The sequence below is a fragment of the Theropithecus gelada genome, chromosome 14, assembly GCF_003255815.1.
Source record: "Theropithecus gelada isolate Dixy chromosome 14, Tgel_1.0, whole genome shotgun sequence".
Lineage (NCBI taxonomy): Eukaryota > Metazoa > Chordata > Mammalia > Primates > Cercopithecidae > Theropithecus > Theropithecus gelada.
The window spans coordinates 51,978,412-51,993,066 of NC_037682.1; the positions used below are offsets into that span (position 1 = coordinate 51,978,412).

Here is a 14,655-nt window from a genome sequence, read left to right on the forward strand (position 1 = left end):
TGTATGTCTTTGATGGTCTCTCCATAGGAATATTCTTTGCTATTATCTACTTATGCATGCATCCTATTCTTTAAGGCCCACTTTAGACATCATTCCTTTCCTTTCCCTTTTCTGTACTTCCCTGATCTCTTCAGTTAGAAGCATTTTTTTGGTATCAAATTTATCAAAATAAATAAAAATAAGTAATCTTTATCTGTCTTCTCAAAAATGAAAAAATAAAAATAAGTAATCTTATGTCTGGATGCAGTGGCTCATGCCCGTAATCCTGGCAATTTGGGAGGCTGAGGCAGGTAGATCACCTGAGGTCAGAAGTTCGAGACCAGCCTGGCCAACATGGTGAAACCCCATCTCTACTAAAAATACAAAAAGTTAGCTGGGCATGGTGGCACATGCCTGTAATCCCAGTTACTCAGGAGGCTGAGGCAGGAGAATCGCTTGAACCAGGGAGGCGGAGGTTGCAGTGAGCGGAGATTGCACCACTGCACTCCAGCCTGAGCAACAGAGAGACTCCGTCTAAAAAAAAAGATCTTCATCTCTGTCCTCCCATAACACATTATTTCTACCTTTGACCCAACTTAATTTTCCTTTTATTTAGTTATACATCTTATTTTGTCAGAATATGTATAATATCATCTGAATCTCTTAGTATTCTTTTTTTTCCAGTTTTGTAGAGAAGCCTTGCTATGTTGCCCAGGCTAGTCTCAAACTCCTGTCAAGTTATCCTCCTGCCTCCCAAAGTGCTGAGATTATAGACACGTGCCACAGTGCCCAGCTCTTTTGGTATTCTTACACAGGGTCTTGATTAATGAATGTATTTGCTGAATAGGGTTCGAGTTATTTTTGCGGGTGATTTTCCTGTTCCTGCCATTAGATGGCAGTGCTCAAACTTAGTAGTGCAAAGAAATACCAGGTTTTAACAATTAAATAGGATTCTGGGTCTGTGGTCTTATCTGCTTTGAAACAATATTGCCTTAGCATGCTATAATACAAACTACCAAATGATCTTGTTTACTCACTACTACAATATGAAACTTCTCTTTCTGTATTGACCTTTTTGGTGTGTGGAAGAAAGACTTTCATTAAAGTTCTGAACCTTAGCCTATGCAGTCAGCTAGCATTTACAAATCATTATGTAGAGCAGATTTGTGATTGTCTAAATTAATGGCATTACCTACCAAATGTGTAACTGTTACTAGTGCTACTACATTAATATTTGAAAGATTATCTTTTTTTTTTTTTTTTTTGAAAAGGAGTCCTGCTCTGTCGCTCAGCCTGGAGTGCAGTGGCACAAACTCCGCTCACTGCAAGCCCCGCTTCCCGGGTTCACGCCATTCTCCTGCCTCAGCCTCCTGAGTAGCTGGGACCACAGGCGCCGGCCACCACCCCTGGCTAAATTTTTTGTATTTTTAGTAGAGACGGGGTTTCACCGTGTTAGCCAGGATGGTCTGGATCTCCTGACCTCGTGATCCATCCGCCTCGGCCTCCCAAAGTGCTGGGATTACAGGCGCGAGCCACCGTGCCCAGCTGGTTAATTCTCTTTTAGAGCAAAGAACAGTAGAAACTTTATTAGATTTTATATTTTCTCCCAACCCCTATTCTCTTTTGTTTTTGAAGAACAGCAGAATGAAATGAGCTCCAGGACCCATCGAAGTAGGGTATGATGGTTTGAACAGATTCCAGTATGGAACAAAGTATCCATATTTTGCCTGAAGTCTTTCATTCATATGATTCTTCTAATGCTTCCTGGAAAATTCCAAGAACTTGATGTGAAATTATGCTTAACAGAGCACCCACTTGGCCTATGACAGGTGCATTAGTCCATTCTTGCACTGCTATAAAGAAAACAGTTTTAATTCGCTCACGGCTCTGCAGGCTGTACAGGAACCCCGAGGGCTTCTGCTGGACTTCTGGGGAGGCCTCAGGAAGTTCAGAATCATGGCAGAAAACCAAGGGAAGTAGGCACGTCCTATATGGCGGGAGGAGGGAGGGTGGGGGAGGCGCCACACACTTTTAAATAACTGATTTCACCAGAACTCCCTATCACCAGAATGGCAAAAATGGGGAAATCTGCCCTCATGATCCAACGACCTCCAACACTGGGGATTACAATTTGACGTGAGATTCAGGTGGGACACAGATCCAAACCATATTAGCAGGGTTAGAATAACTTTTTGTTTTCCTACTAAGTGTTGGGCTTATTTGTAGGGTGAGTAGGGTAAGCCAAATAAAACTATAGTATACATAGTATTTTTCATATAGTATACATATTATTTTATATGTAATAATATGAAAATAATGTGTCTAAAGGAAGGTGAGTGGAAACTCTACAGCAAAATACCAGACTCTTTCTTTAGAAGAGGACGGCTTCTATTTTGATATAAGAAAATGGTTCCTGTTTGACGGACCACATTAGCCCTAACTTGGACTACAGAATGACTTCTTTTGAGCAGAGCTTATAGGAGAAAAGTTTGATAAGTCAAGACTGATGACGTTTTTGTTTTTTGCCTGAGAATTTTCTCAGTTTCTCTGAGAAACTGTATCACAAAATTACTATTAGATTGCTCTTATGTAGACAACTTGAAATTATTGGCAATTTCCAATTTAGCAAAATGTTGGCTATAGTAACTTAGTGAATTATGACAACAACCTGTTTCTCTTAGCTTTCTGACATCTAAGTGTTCTTACAGGACAAAGATGAAACTGTAATTGTCCAGCTCAACTGCTCATCTCCTTAGCATAAACACTGATTTGGAAAATACTTTGCGTATCACACGGTAGGAGCCTGGGAATGTTCTCATCGAAACTAAACAGTGGTTAAAGGTTTTTCAACAAAGTTCTTGCTCCAATATCTGTTTTCATACCCAATTACTCAAAGCAGATCCTCTTCCTCTTTGCTTCCTCTCCTTGCAATGCCCTTCCCTCTCTTCCCTAAACTGGAGAACTTACTTATGCTCAAGATTCAGCGCAAGTGTCACTCCCAGGTGAAGGCTTTCTCAACAAGGCCGCGGGGAACAGCCGGTTACTCCCTGTCTGCTCCCAGAGCTCAGGCAAGCAAGCAGCTCGGCTTTTATCAGAGAATAATGGGATTATCTACTTTCCTGTAGGTCTCGCCCCGAGGGTGTAAGCTTCGAGGGCGGAGACTGTGTCTTTTACAATTTTTCCCGTTTTTATTGTCCAGCCAGCCCATGCAGGTGACTCTCGATGTTTCCTAGGCAGCCAAACTGAAGGAGTTTCACCTGGCATACGTGTTCCCGCCAACCCGAGCGTTTAAAAATAAGCAGCGGGGTACGCTACGGAACAGAGGGTGTCCCTCACGACTACCGACTCTCATCGGTTCCAGCTGGTCCACGCCGGCAGGAGCGATTTTGGAGTTTGCTTTGATGAGGAAAACGCTTTCCCTGAAGAGTCCCTGAGATATTTCTCCCACTCTGTGACCGAGACACTGTCCGCTTTTCTCTAACGGTGACAGGAAGTTAATGGGAAAACGTGGGATTCAAAGGTTGGAAGGTAACAGCCCTCAGCCACTCGGGATCCAGGCTTGCGGTTGACCCACGCTGATGTCTGTGAGGAGAGGTCGCGCTGCGCCTTCCTCTCCGCGCCGCCAGCCCACAGGCTGAGATCCCACCGGAGGCCGCCACTCCCTCAACTGCCTTGTCCCTCGGTACCCCGCCCACTCCTGGGCGGAGAGCACCGTTCTCGCGAGAACGCGGCTGGCCTCGCCTCTTCGGATTGCGCGCTCTCGCGAGAAGAGGCTGAGGAACCGGCCTGCAACCTGCCAGGGCGGCTCTGCTACGCGCAGCCGCCTCAGTGGCAGCCTCCACAGCCGCCTCTGGAGGGATCTGGCTGAGGAGGAAGTGGCGGTGTCACTGGCCTCGGCCTTTGCCCCAATCTTCTGTGGGCACTGAAGGGGGACTACAGGTTCGACAGTGAGTGGACTCAGCTGGGGAACTCGACGGGGGCGGCGCGGGAGGCTGGGCTTGGCTGGGGCGAAAAAGGAAAAGGGCGGAGGGGCCAATCTGGGCGTGAGAGCCAGGCTGCTGTGGCAGTGGTCTGGGCGACCGGACCCTGCTCGGGGACTGTGGGTGGCGTTTTGGGCTCCGGCCACGAGCACCCAATTAGGAGAGGCCGGGATAAGACTTGAGTTTTGCGGCTGCTGCTTTTGGGTTGGGAGTCCAGAGGCCTTTCCCCGGGGATGAAGGCGATACCCTCATCCCTTTCCAGGGCAGAAGAACCCCGTGCCCCGCCCCTTTCCTGTCATCTCAGACGAACGCAGTGACATCCTGAGGAGGGCGCATCACAATAGGGAATAAGGTGGTGGGCAGCCTCCCTCTGGGTGAAGAGGAGTGATACCCCACTAATGTGCTGCGTGGTTTTATGCTGTAACCGTTTTACGTGTGGTAAAGCTTTGTTTTCTTAAAACTTGCACGGAAGAGGTTCTGGTCTTTCTTCTTCAGATGCAGGTGCCCTGACACCCTTATCTTTGGGAATGGGGCGGGGGAAGGTGAGACATCGGTTAGTAATTTGTTAGTGTGGGCCAGTGTGACTGTTCCTGGGCCTCACAGATTTCAGCTTCTGCTTTCTCGTCAGTATTGAGTCTGTGATGAAAAGTCAGTAGTCCAGACATGCTGAAAGATAGAGCTTTACTTGCTTGTGGCTTTGTGCACTTAGCAAACAAGATTATTTTACGAAGATTTATTATCTTTCAGAGTTTTCATGCTTTTTATTTAAATTAGCAATCTAAATGAAAGAGCACAGGATATTAGTTGTATTTGTACAACTGAGTTCCTTCCCGCCCCTATCCTCCCAACCCCCGAAGTACACAAATTTGATCAAAATGTTTTAGAGAGGGGGTTAGGGATAAATTTTCAATGAAAGAGACTGTAGAAATCGGAATAAGAGATATAATAAAGAATGCAGCCATAAGGGCCAAAATAGTTTCTGTGTTAGAGAGCCTGTCCAGGATTGAAGTTCAGGCCTGAAACCCAGGTCTGAAGTTGTCATTTGAATATAAAGCAGAAAGCAGTAGAAAATACTTGGGAAGGGATTTGAAAATGAACTAAGACTGGTTAAAAATAAAAAAAAAAAATGTAAGAAGAATTATTTCTGATGATGTAAATGTGTTTTATAAATTTTTCCAACATTTCTCAGCGTGTATGACCTAACTGCTATTATATTAATACATACAAAGTAGGAAGGAAGGTTCTAAAGCATGGAATGTGGTAAGGAACCACCAGAGAGTAACAGTGTTCAGACAGAAAAGCTTTTAGTGTTTCAACAATGTTTTTGTGTTCTTTCATCTTTTTTCTCACTCCCAAGAAAGCTTTCAGATGGACTTTTAACCCTATGTAATTATGTTACCCTTCCACCAGTCTGAATCTTTCTCACTCCTTCTAAGCTGTGTGAATTTTTAAAATTATTAACTATGGAGTTGCAAACCACTGTGGTCTGCTTTTGGCTTTTTATAGTAGGTGACTTAGGGAAGTATGGAAGTCATATGGAATATATTATGCACCTTTCAAAGCCATAGCATGAGCAACAAACTCACATGCCTTTGGGTACTAGTTAGATAATGAAAATGAGGGAAATGCACTATGCCTTATCAGAGAGACATCCAAGTCTGAGGTCCCCCTAATCAGTGCCATATATGAATATGGACCCCATCTTCAGCATTCTCAAGAGAAACCAGAAATCTAGATTTTTACATTCAGTGTCTTGCGTCTTAAAAATATTGGCAACTAATTAAAACCATTAAAAATATCATGTGGCTGAATCAAATTCAAACCTGTCTATAGTTGCATTCTCCTCTCCAGTTTAGAAGCCCTGTTATAGATTAAAATAAATTTTATGACTGGAAAAAAAGGAGGTTTAAAGCAAGTTTGGAGTTTCAAACTTAAGGGGTCTTGGGAAAAATGTCACGTCTAATTGAAAACAGTAGTTAAATTTCATAGCCTTTAAGTATGGTAGGGCAAATTGAACTGGTATTTACTATAAACATTCTAACTGTGGAAATAACTGAAGAAAAAACATCTCAGTATTTATGGTTTAAGAACTCAGAGTTCTGAGCATAGCTGATTTATAGGTATCTTATACAGAAATTGGATTATTTAGAAGCTCTTTATTGTACTTGCAGCTAATATATAAAATTAAATACAAAACACCATCTATAGTCCATTTCAGGATTTGAATGTTTATTGTTTGCTGTGCTATCCCACATTGTCTTCCTAGGCATTGACTTTTACTGGAAGAAGTACTGATCCCTTGGATTTTATTCCATGCCAGGTGGAGATTGGAGGGGTTTGGCAACAGGGTGGAAAGAAATGGGTGGAGAAATTGTGATGTGAAGCAAACATTCTTGTGCCCCTTCCTTACATTGTTTGAAGGATTGATTTGTGTTAGTTTTTCTTGTAAGAAGGATAGGTACATTAATTGATTAAACTTAGTGCCTTATACATAGTAGAGTATAATGACATGTATGGAATTGACCTTTGTGGATTAAGCCTCATTTACCCATTAATGTAAAGTAATTTAATCACACAATCTGATTCATACCTAGTTCAGTTATGGGGAATGGGAGTGCTAGAGGTCAAACCTAAGTAAGAGGTGGTTTTTAGGCATATAGAGGGCAAGTTGAGAGTCTTCACTGGGGATAAGGGTGAGAGAGGAAGTTAGGTAAGGGAGAGAATTTTGAAAAGGTGGGTGAAATGATTAAGTACCCATTTGTGTATTGTGCAGTTTTACGAAGAGGTCTGCCTTTTGTAGCTAAATTTATCATAACTTGTGCAGAGACTACATAGAATACTGCTTTTTAATCAGGACTGCTTTGGGAATTTGCAGACTTGATTTTCTTCATTTTAGCTCAGTCATCTCAGGCCAAGCTAGGCTAATATTTGTTCATTCAATCTTTGCCTCTCTCTGAAATAGGAAATGAAAGAAGAGGAGATATATATTGTGTTTGTGAGATGCTCCTGTTGAAGAGCACTACTTCTGAGGAATTTGTTTTATATTTGAGAAGATTGTGCTTGTTGAAGGGGGAACCATTATTTTTGTCTCTAGATGTTTCTACCATGACTCATAAAGTAGGAAGTTCTTTTTTGGAAATAGCTTTCAGCTTCTTCCCATCCCCTGAGTGGCCGTCCCAAAGGAGGATTAGGGGAGGCTAGGGGAAGGGATTGAGTATACGTTTGTTCAATGCCTTATGATTCAATTTTTGGGACTCTCAATTCTTAGGCTATACATTGTCTATTCATTTGTATGTTAGGCTTATCTGAGCAGGCTGGACTACTAATACTATGAGGGAGAAGATAATGGAATGCCTACAGTTCTAACTGGGTAAGTTTAATTTGCAGTTGAAGTAATAAGGGTTTTTGCACATTGGATTCAGTTATATTTTTATCGTCATCTGTTTGGATCCTTTATTTTTTGTTGATTCTGAACCAAAAGTAAGGTGGGTCAGGAAGGTACAGATGTTACCTTGTTTTGTTAATGGAGAAAGAACTATTAAAATATTTCCTCCTTTTTAATAGAGTCTTCATCAGGGTTCAAGTCAATGTTGCATTTCCCTTAATATATCTTACTCTCGTTTACTTTGAGATCTTTGAAACTGAGACCTAGTTTGCTAAAGAATGTAGCAATCAGCCAGCCAGGCGTGGTGGTTCATGGCTCACATCTGTGATCCCAGCACTTTGGGAGGCCGAGGTGGGCGGATCACAAGGTCAGGAGTTCAAAACCAGCCTGGCCAACATGGTGAAACCCCATCTCTATGAAGAAATACAAAAGTTAGTCGGGCGTGGTGGCAGGTGCCTGTAATCCCAGCTACTCAGGAGGCTGAGGCAAGGTTGCAGTGAGCTGAGACTGTGTCATTGCACTCCAGACTGTACGACAGAGTGAGACTCCATCTCAAAAAAAAAAAAAAAAAAAAAAGAATGTAGCAATCTATAACTTGAAGATGGAAGGTGAACAATCAATTTAAAAAGATGCTCTCTGAAAGGATTGAGAAATTGTCAGGTAATTGGGAATACAATGAGCTGAGTATTTGAAATAGTAGAAACTTGAACATAAAGAGGAATGATTTTAATTTAAATATGTAACCTTATGTCACAGTAGATTTCTGAAGATTGTAAATTATCGTTGCCAATAAAAGCATCTTTCTGGCCGGGTGCAGTGGCTCACACCTGTCATCCCAGCACTTTGGGAGGCCGAGGCGGGCGAATCACGAGGTCAGGAGATCCAGACCATCCTAGCTAACATGGTGAAACCCTGTCTCTACTAAAAATACAAAAAATTAGCTGGACGTGGTGGCATGCGCCTGTAATCCCAGCTACTCGGGAGGCTGAGGCAGGAGAATCACTTGAACTTGGGAGGTGGAGATTGCAGTGAGCCAAGATCATGCCACTGCACTCCAGCCTAGGCGACAGAGCAAGACTGAGTCCGTCTCAAAAAAAAAAAAAAAGGAAAAAAAAAAGGAAAAATCTTTCTTCACCCTGTTAGTAGTTTAATTATGTTATTCTGTTTAAATGTAAGGTATTTGATTATATGGTGCTTATTTTTGTCTTTGTAGTTGAAATGAGTGATCTATTAGTAATTTTGGTGACAACTTGAAATTATCGTTTAGTATTTAGCTCGGAATAAAAGTCTGTTATAGTGAATCACTGATTGAAGTACTTGATTAGAAACTATGAAAAATACTTTTCTAAGGTTATTTCATTTACTTACTTTGTTTATTTTTCCCTCCACCCACGGAAGCTGTAGGAACTAAGGTCATTTTAAATTGTAATCATACCTTTCTGCCTGAAGTGTCTTATTTAGCATCATTTAGATCTGAGTTTAAAGCCCACTGTTAGCTCTATGACAGTAATGTTAACCTCTCTGAGCCTTTATTTCCTCACATGAAAAATGTATATAGAACACAATGGTCAGGGATTTTTCTTGTTGTTTTTTGTTTTGTTTTGTTTTGTTTTTTTGTTGTGTTGTTTTGTTTTGTTTTGAGACAGAGTCTTGCTCTGTCACCTAGACTGAAGCGCGATCTTGGCTCACTGCAACTTCCACCTCCTGGATTTAAGCAGTTCTCCTGCCTCGGCCTCTCTAGTAGCTGGGCCTACAGGCTCACACCACCTCGTCCAGCTGATTTTTTTTTTTTTTTTTTTGTATTTTAGTAGAGAATGGGTTTCACCGTGTTGCCCAGGCTGGTCTCGAACTCCTGAGCTCAGGCAGTGCGCCCACCTCGGCCTCCCAAAGTGCTAGGATTACAGGTGTGAGCCACTTCACCTGGCCAATTGTCAGGGATTTAAGGATGAAATGAAATAAAAGTATATAAAAGTGCTATTATAAATAGTAAAATGATGCATAAGTTGTTAGCACTTTGTTCCATGTTTATGCTCGGAAAATAGCATACTGGCATCATTGCCTCCTCCTCCCACCTCTCTATCGCCAGTGATCTTGAAACACTTCCATTAGTTAGATTTACATTCACATCTGACTATCTCACTTGGAGAGGACAAGTTCAACTGACTATTTGCAGCCTTGCCAATATCACTCCTCCAATGAAAATTACAAAACTTTTTCTTTTTTCTTTTTACTTATTCTAGTAAGCATTGAACAATAGGAAGCTCTTTTTCTTGTTTTTCATATTGGCATCTATTGGCTGATATCTGGTATTCTGTGTAATATGAATGCTAGTTAGAAAAGTAGGCAAAAGGGAAGAGATTAGAGTGAAGAGAGAGACTGTGTGGCATTTTAAAAATTGTCTTTTGGGATACTGTTATCTACCTTTAAAAAAACCATTTTTATTAATTTAGATTATTTTCCTTTAGCATATTTGACTATTATTGCTTGTAGCACATGAGTAGAAAATTATCTTGGGTTTTCTATTTGTAGACTACATGAAATGTCAGCTTAAAAATAAATGTCATCCTAGGAAATCAACTGGGTTTGGAAAAAAATAAAAGATAAATAAAAATAAATTTTAGTGCTCAGATACCTGAGAAAGAATCTTGGGTACAAAATTGTACAAGTGTTGTTATGATTTTCTTGTTTTTGGGTGGCATACAAATAGTGCTGGATTGTTTTAAAGGTAATTACTTCATTCAGGACAATTTTATACAGTGCAGGCTTGAATTTGATTTTTCTCACATCAAGAAAGCAAGCGATATGATCTGTTTCTTTCAGCTCTTCATTTGTTCATTTAGAATTTTCTTGGAGAAGACCATAACCTCCTGTAAGATGGTTAACTGCGAGACATTCTTGTTTCTTCCTTAATTTTCCAAATTGTTGGAGTTTCTCTTTTAAAGGAGAAAATTATTAGAGAGACTAGTGGGATTATGAAACCATAATACTGAAAGTAACTTTAAAACCATTAATACTCCAATTTTTGGAAGAGAAAACTAAAGTGCAAATCAAGCCCCTTAACTGATTTTCATCAAAGATATTGGCAGGCAGTAAGACGCCTAAGACTAGAATACAAATCTACAAGTCTCCTAATTTGGAGTAGTTTGTCCAGTGATCCCACTAGTGGGTTGCATGTGCTTCTAGGGATATATGAAAAACTTGTTCATTGTGGTGTATGAAGAAAACGATAGAACTTCTATTTATTTTTTACCGTATCCTTTTTAAGTTTCCATTTCATGTGTGTATGTACTATATACATAATACTGGTGTGATAGTATATGTGCATTGTTTATAAATATACATATATGCAGCTGTCCGTGTTACTCGAACTCAACGTATTAAGAAAAGGAAAAACTGCCATATTTTAAAGTGGTATGGCATCTTTGATCATCTTTGCTTCCCTAGTGAATGATATTATTTGACAGTAGACTGGAAGAGTTTTTTGTTTGTTTGTTTGGTTGGTTTTTTTTGAGATGGGGTCTCATTATGTTGTCCAGGCTGGCCTTGAACTTCTGGGCTCAAGTGATCCTCCCACCTCAGCCTCCCAAGTAGTTGGGATTACAGGCACATACCACCACAGCTTGAATGGCTGTTAATTTTGAAATTGTTTTTTAATGAGTACTTTGAAAAATTTCCTGTAAAAATAGATTTCTTTGGAGTAATTTCTTTCTGACTATAAAAGTAATATGCATTATGTACAACTGGGGACATTTAGCAAAGGGCAAAGAAGAAAATGGTACCATAATCCCATGCCTCAATGATAATTGCTTCCAGTCACAAATATATGTGTGTACACAGATACATACACACATGAATATTACATACACCCCTTATTTATTTATTTGAAGTATGTAAGTCATTACATGGTTCAGATAGCTAAAGTATATCAAAAGAGAACTCAGAAGTCTTGATTACATCCCTATCACCTTCACCCCAGTCCTACTCTGCCCATATAGGTAACCATTTTGATTAATGTCTTATTTATACTTTGAGTTTCTTTTACAAAAATAAATACATGTATATTTGTCTTTGAATATATGTACGTATTTTAAAATTTCCCCTTTATGTCACAAAAGGTAGTACAATGAATATTGCTTGTTCTGAACCTACCTGTTTTTTGCTGTTGTTGTTTAACCTAACAGTGTATTTTTGGATATTGATCTAGTATTCTATTGTGTGGATGCACGTAGTTTATTCAGTTAGCTTCTTTTGATGCACATTCAGATTGTTTTAGCCTTTTTCCATTACAAATAATACCACAGTGAATATATTTGCCGATATTTTGTGGAATATTAGTGGACTTGTATCATCTTTGAAGTAGGACTAGTAAGTGTATGTGTAATATTGTTGGATATTACAGAATTCCTTTCTACAGGGGTTATATAATTTGTGTTTTTCCTTTTATTTATTTGTTTATTATTATTATTTTTTTTTGAGACAGGGTCTCACTCTGTCACCTAGGCTGGAGTGCAGTGGCATGATCACCCCTCACTGCAGCTTCAACCTCCCAGGCTTAAGTGATCCTCCCACCTCAACCTCCCGAGTAGCTGGGACTACAGGCCTGTGCCACCATGCTCGGCTAGTTTTTATATCTTTTAGTAGAGATGGGGTTTCACCATGTTGCCCAGGCTGGTCTCAAACTACTAGGCTCAAGTGATCTGTCCACCTCAGCTTTCCAAAGTGCTAGGATTATAGGCGTGAGTCACTGTGCCAGGCCGTCATTTGTACTTTTCATTGGCAGTGTATGCCGGTATTGAGAATGCTTCTCCACAGCTTCACCAGCAGAGTATATGGTCAAACTTGGAGGTGTTAATTTGCATTTCTTTTATGAGTGAGGTTGAACATATTTTTATGTTTAAGGCCATTTGCCTTTATTTTTCTGAAGATTGCCCATTTCTTTGTGCATTCTCTGTTTTGGAGAAGAGAAGTTGTCTTTTTCTTTACTTCTTTAAGGAGCTCTTTATATACTATGAAATTATTCCTTTTCAAAAAAATAACTTGTTTTTAAAACTTTATTTTTTTCTGTGCTTTTTGCAAGTAGTGGTGTTTTTCATAGGCAAATAGGAAAGGCTTTCTCTCCTTCCCGGTTGTCAGTTAAATCACCCATATTTTTTCTAGTATTTGTATGGTACCAGTTTTTACATTTATATAGATAATTCATTTGGAGTATATCCTAGTATGTGGTATGAGGTATGAATCCAGTTTCATGTTTTCCTGAATGTTTATTCAGTTGTTTCAATGCCATTTATTAGTGTCTGTCTTTTCTCGATGACTTGAGCTATCACTTTATCATATATTGAAGTTCTTTATGTTTTAGGGCTTTGTTTCTGGGCCTTTAATTCTCTTCTATTGGTTGGTTTGTCTATTCATGTACCACAGACTTTTAGTTATTGAAATGAGCCCTAATTCAAAGATCTTTGAATATGAGAACATTTTTAATTTTATTAAAATGGAACACTGCCTATAGTACCAAGACACAAAGATGTGTAAAATGTTTCTTTGTGAGCAAGTATTTTGTCTCAGGGCAAATTTTAGATTCCTTAAACTTTTCAGACAGTGCAGACATAGAACATTTCCATTATCACACTGTTGTGATAATGGAAAGTCCTATTGAGCAGTGCTGCAGTCTGGCACTTGAATCACATTTAATAGAGCCGTTACTAGCCTGTTGAATTGATGGCTGATAGGCAAAAATCTGAAAGGAATGGAAGGTAAAGGGAATAATGAATAGGTTAAAATGGAACAGCATAATAAACATTATATGAAAAAACATAAAAAGGCATCATGGAAGGAAAAGTATTGTTTAAAATATTGTCTGACTTTGTTTAAAGGGTGTTGCTTCTTAAGAATTGACTGTAATCTCATTTGATTTAGGCATCAGCTTCAGGAGCATTGCCTGTATTAATTGATATTATGTCAAGATGGTTTACTTCAACTAAGATGTTTCTGGTTTTGAAGTCAACACTTTTTGGTCATAGTAGAAAAGTAAAACATTGTTATTTCTTTAGGATATTAAAAAATACGCCTTTGGAGTTTTAAGAAGGTAGCCTATAAACTAAACAACGTCTAGTTACTTACAATGCTAATCATGTAATGTAGGTACTTTGTAAATGCTTAAAACATGGAAAGATTTTCAAACATTTATTGAGCTGTTTGTGATGGTAAAGAAACAAATGAGTAACACTTCATTTATTGAAGTGTTAATGCCTTAATTAAGAAGTCAGCAAAATTTGAATAGAAATTCTATAAAAGTGATAAAATCAATTAGCACAAAGATTTTATATCCAAATCACCTCTGGAACATCAAGGGTTGACTGAGCTGACTTTGGAAGTCTTAACATCTTGGTGAATTAGAGATCATCCTTTAAATAGACAACAGGGCTGGGTGTGGTGGCTCATGCCTATAATCCCAGCACTTTGGGAGGCCGAGGCAGGAGGATCACTTGAGGTCAGGAGTTCGAGACCAGCCTGACCAATGTGGTGAAACCCTGTCTCTACTGAAAAGAATACAGAATTAGTCAGGCGTGGTGACACACGCCTGTAATCCCAGCTACTTGGGAGGCTGAGGAAGGAGAATTACTTGAACCCGGGAAGCAGAGGTTGCAGTGAGCTGAGATTGCACCATTGCACCCCAGCCTGGGTAACAAGAGCGAAATTCCGTCTCTAAATAAATAAATAAATAAATAAAAACAAATAAATAACAGATCCTAATTTTAATGGGAATACCATGCAGTTTTATTAAATCTGTTTGTTGGAGTCTCCCTAGCAGTTATCAAAATACCTGAAAGGTGCTAAGTACTCAATAAATAGATTTTGAATGAAAGAATAAATTAATTTTATTTTATTTTTAAAAATCTTTTTAATTTTTAAATTTAATATAATTTTTTATTTTTAGACCTGGGGGTCTCGTTTTGTTGCCCAGGCAGGCCTTGAACTCTTGGGTTCAAGTGATCCTCCTGTCTCAGCCTACCAAGTAGGTGGGATTACAGGTGCATCCACCATACCTGGCCACTTTAATTTTATGTGGTGAAATTAGATACATACAATTCAATCGGTTACAAAAATACCCTGAATAAAGTTCTCAGCTAAGCTTGTCTTGTTTTAACTGTAACAAATCAGAAAAGGACAAGCCTTAACAATTGAAAGGGCTTCTGTGAGATTTAAATAGGCACATCTTTGAGGAATGTTTCGGGGAAACTTAGAACTTGTTTGGTAATATCTTGAAAAATGTTTTTAGGGATGTGATATTTTCTTTCTTTTATCCCCACTATC

At 39.4% G+C, this 14,655-nt stretch overlaps 1 protein-coding gene across 3 annotated transcripts in view; it reads left to right on the top strand.

Moving 5' to 3' along the window:
• The first annotated feature begins 3,720 nt into the window (after positions 1-3,720).
• The window catches only part of BTBD10 (BTB domain containing 10), an 82,605-nt gene continuing 71,670 nt past the window's right edge, over positions 3,721-14,655 (top strand). For 2 of the 3 annotated variants that reach the window (XM_025357477.1, XM_025357479.1), the window contains exon 1: positions 3,721-3,926. The gene's annotated coding sequence lies outside the window, so the exon portion shown is untranslated. Of the gene's footprint in view, positions 3,927-4,221; positions 4,398-14,655 lie in introns of all 3 variants that reach the window. The other variant, XM_025357478.1, reaches the window with a different exon arrangement.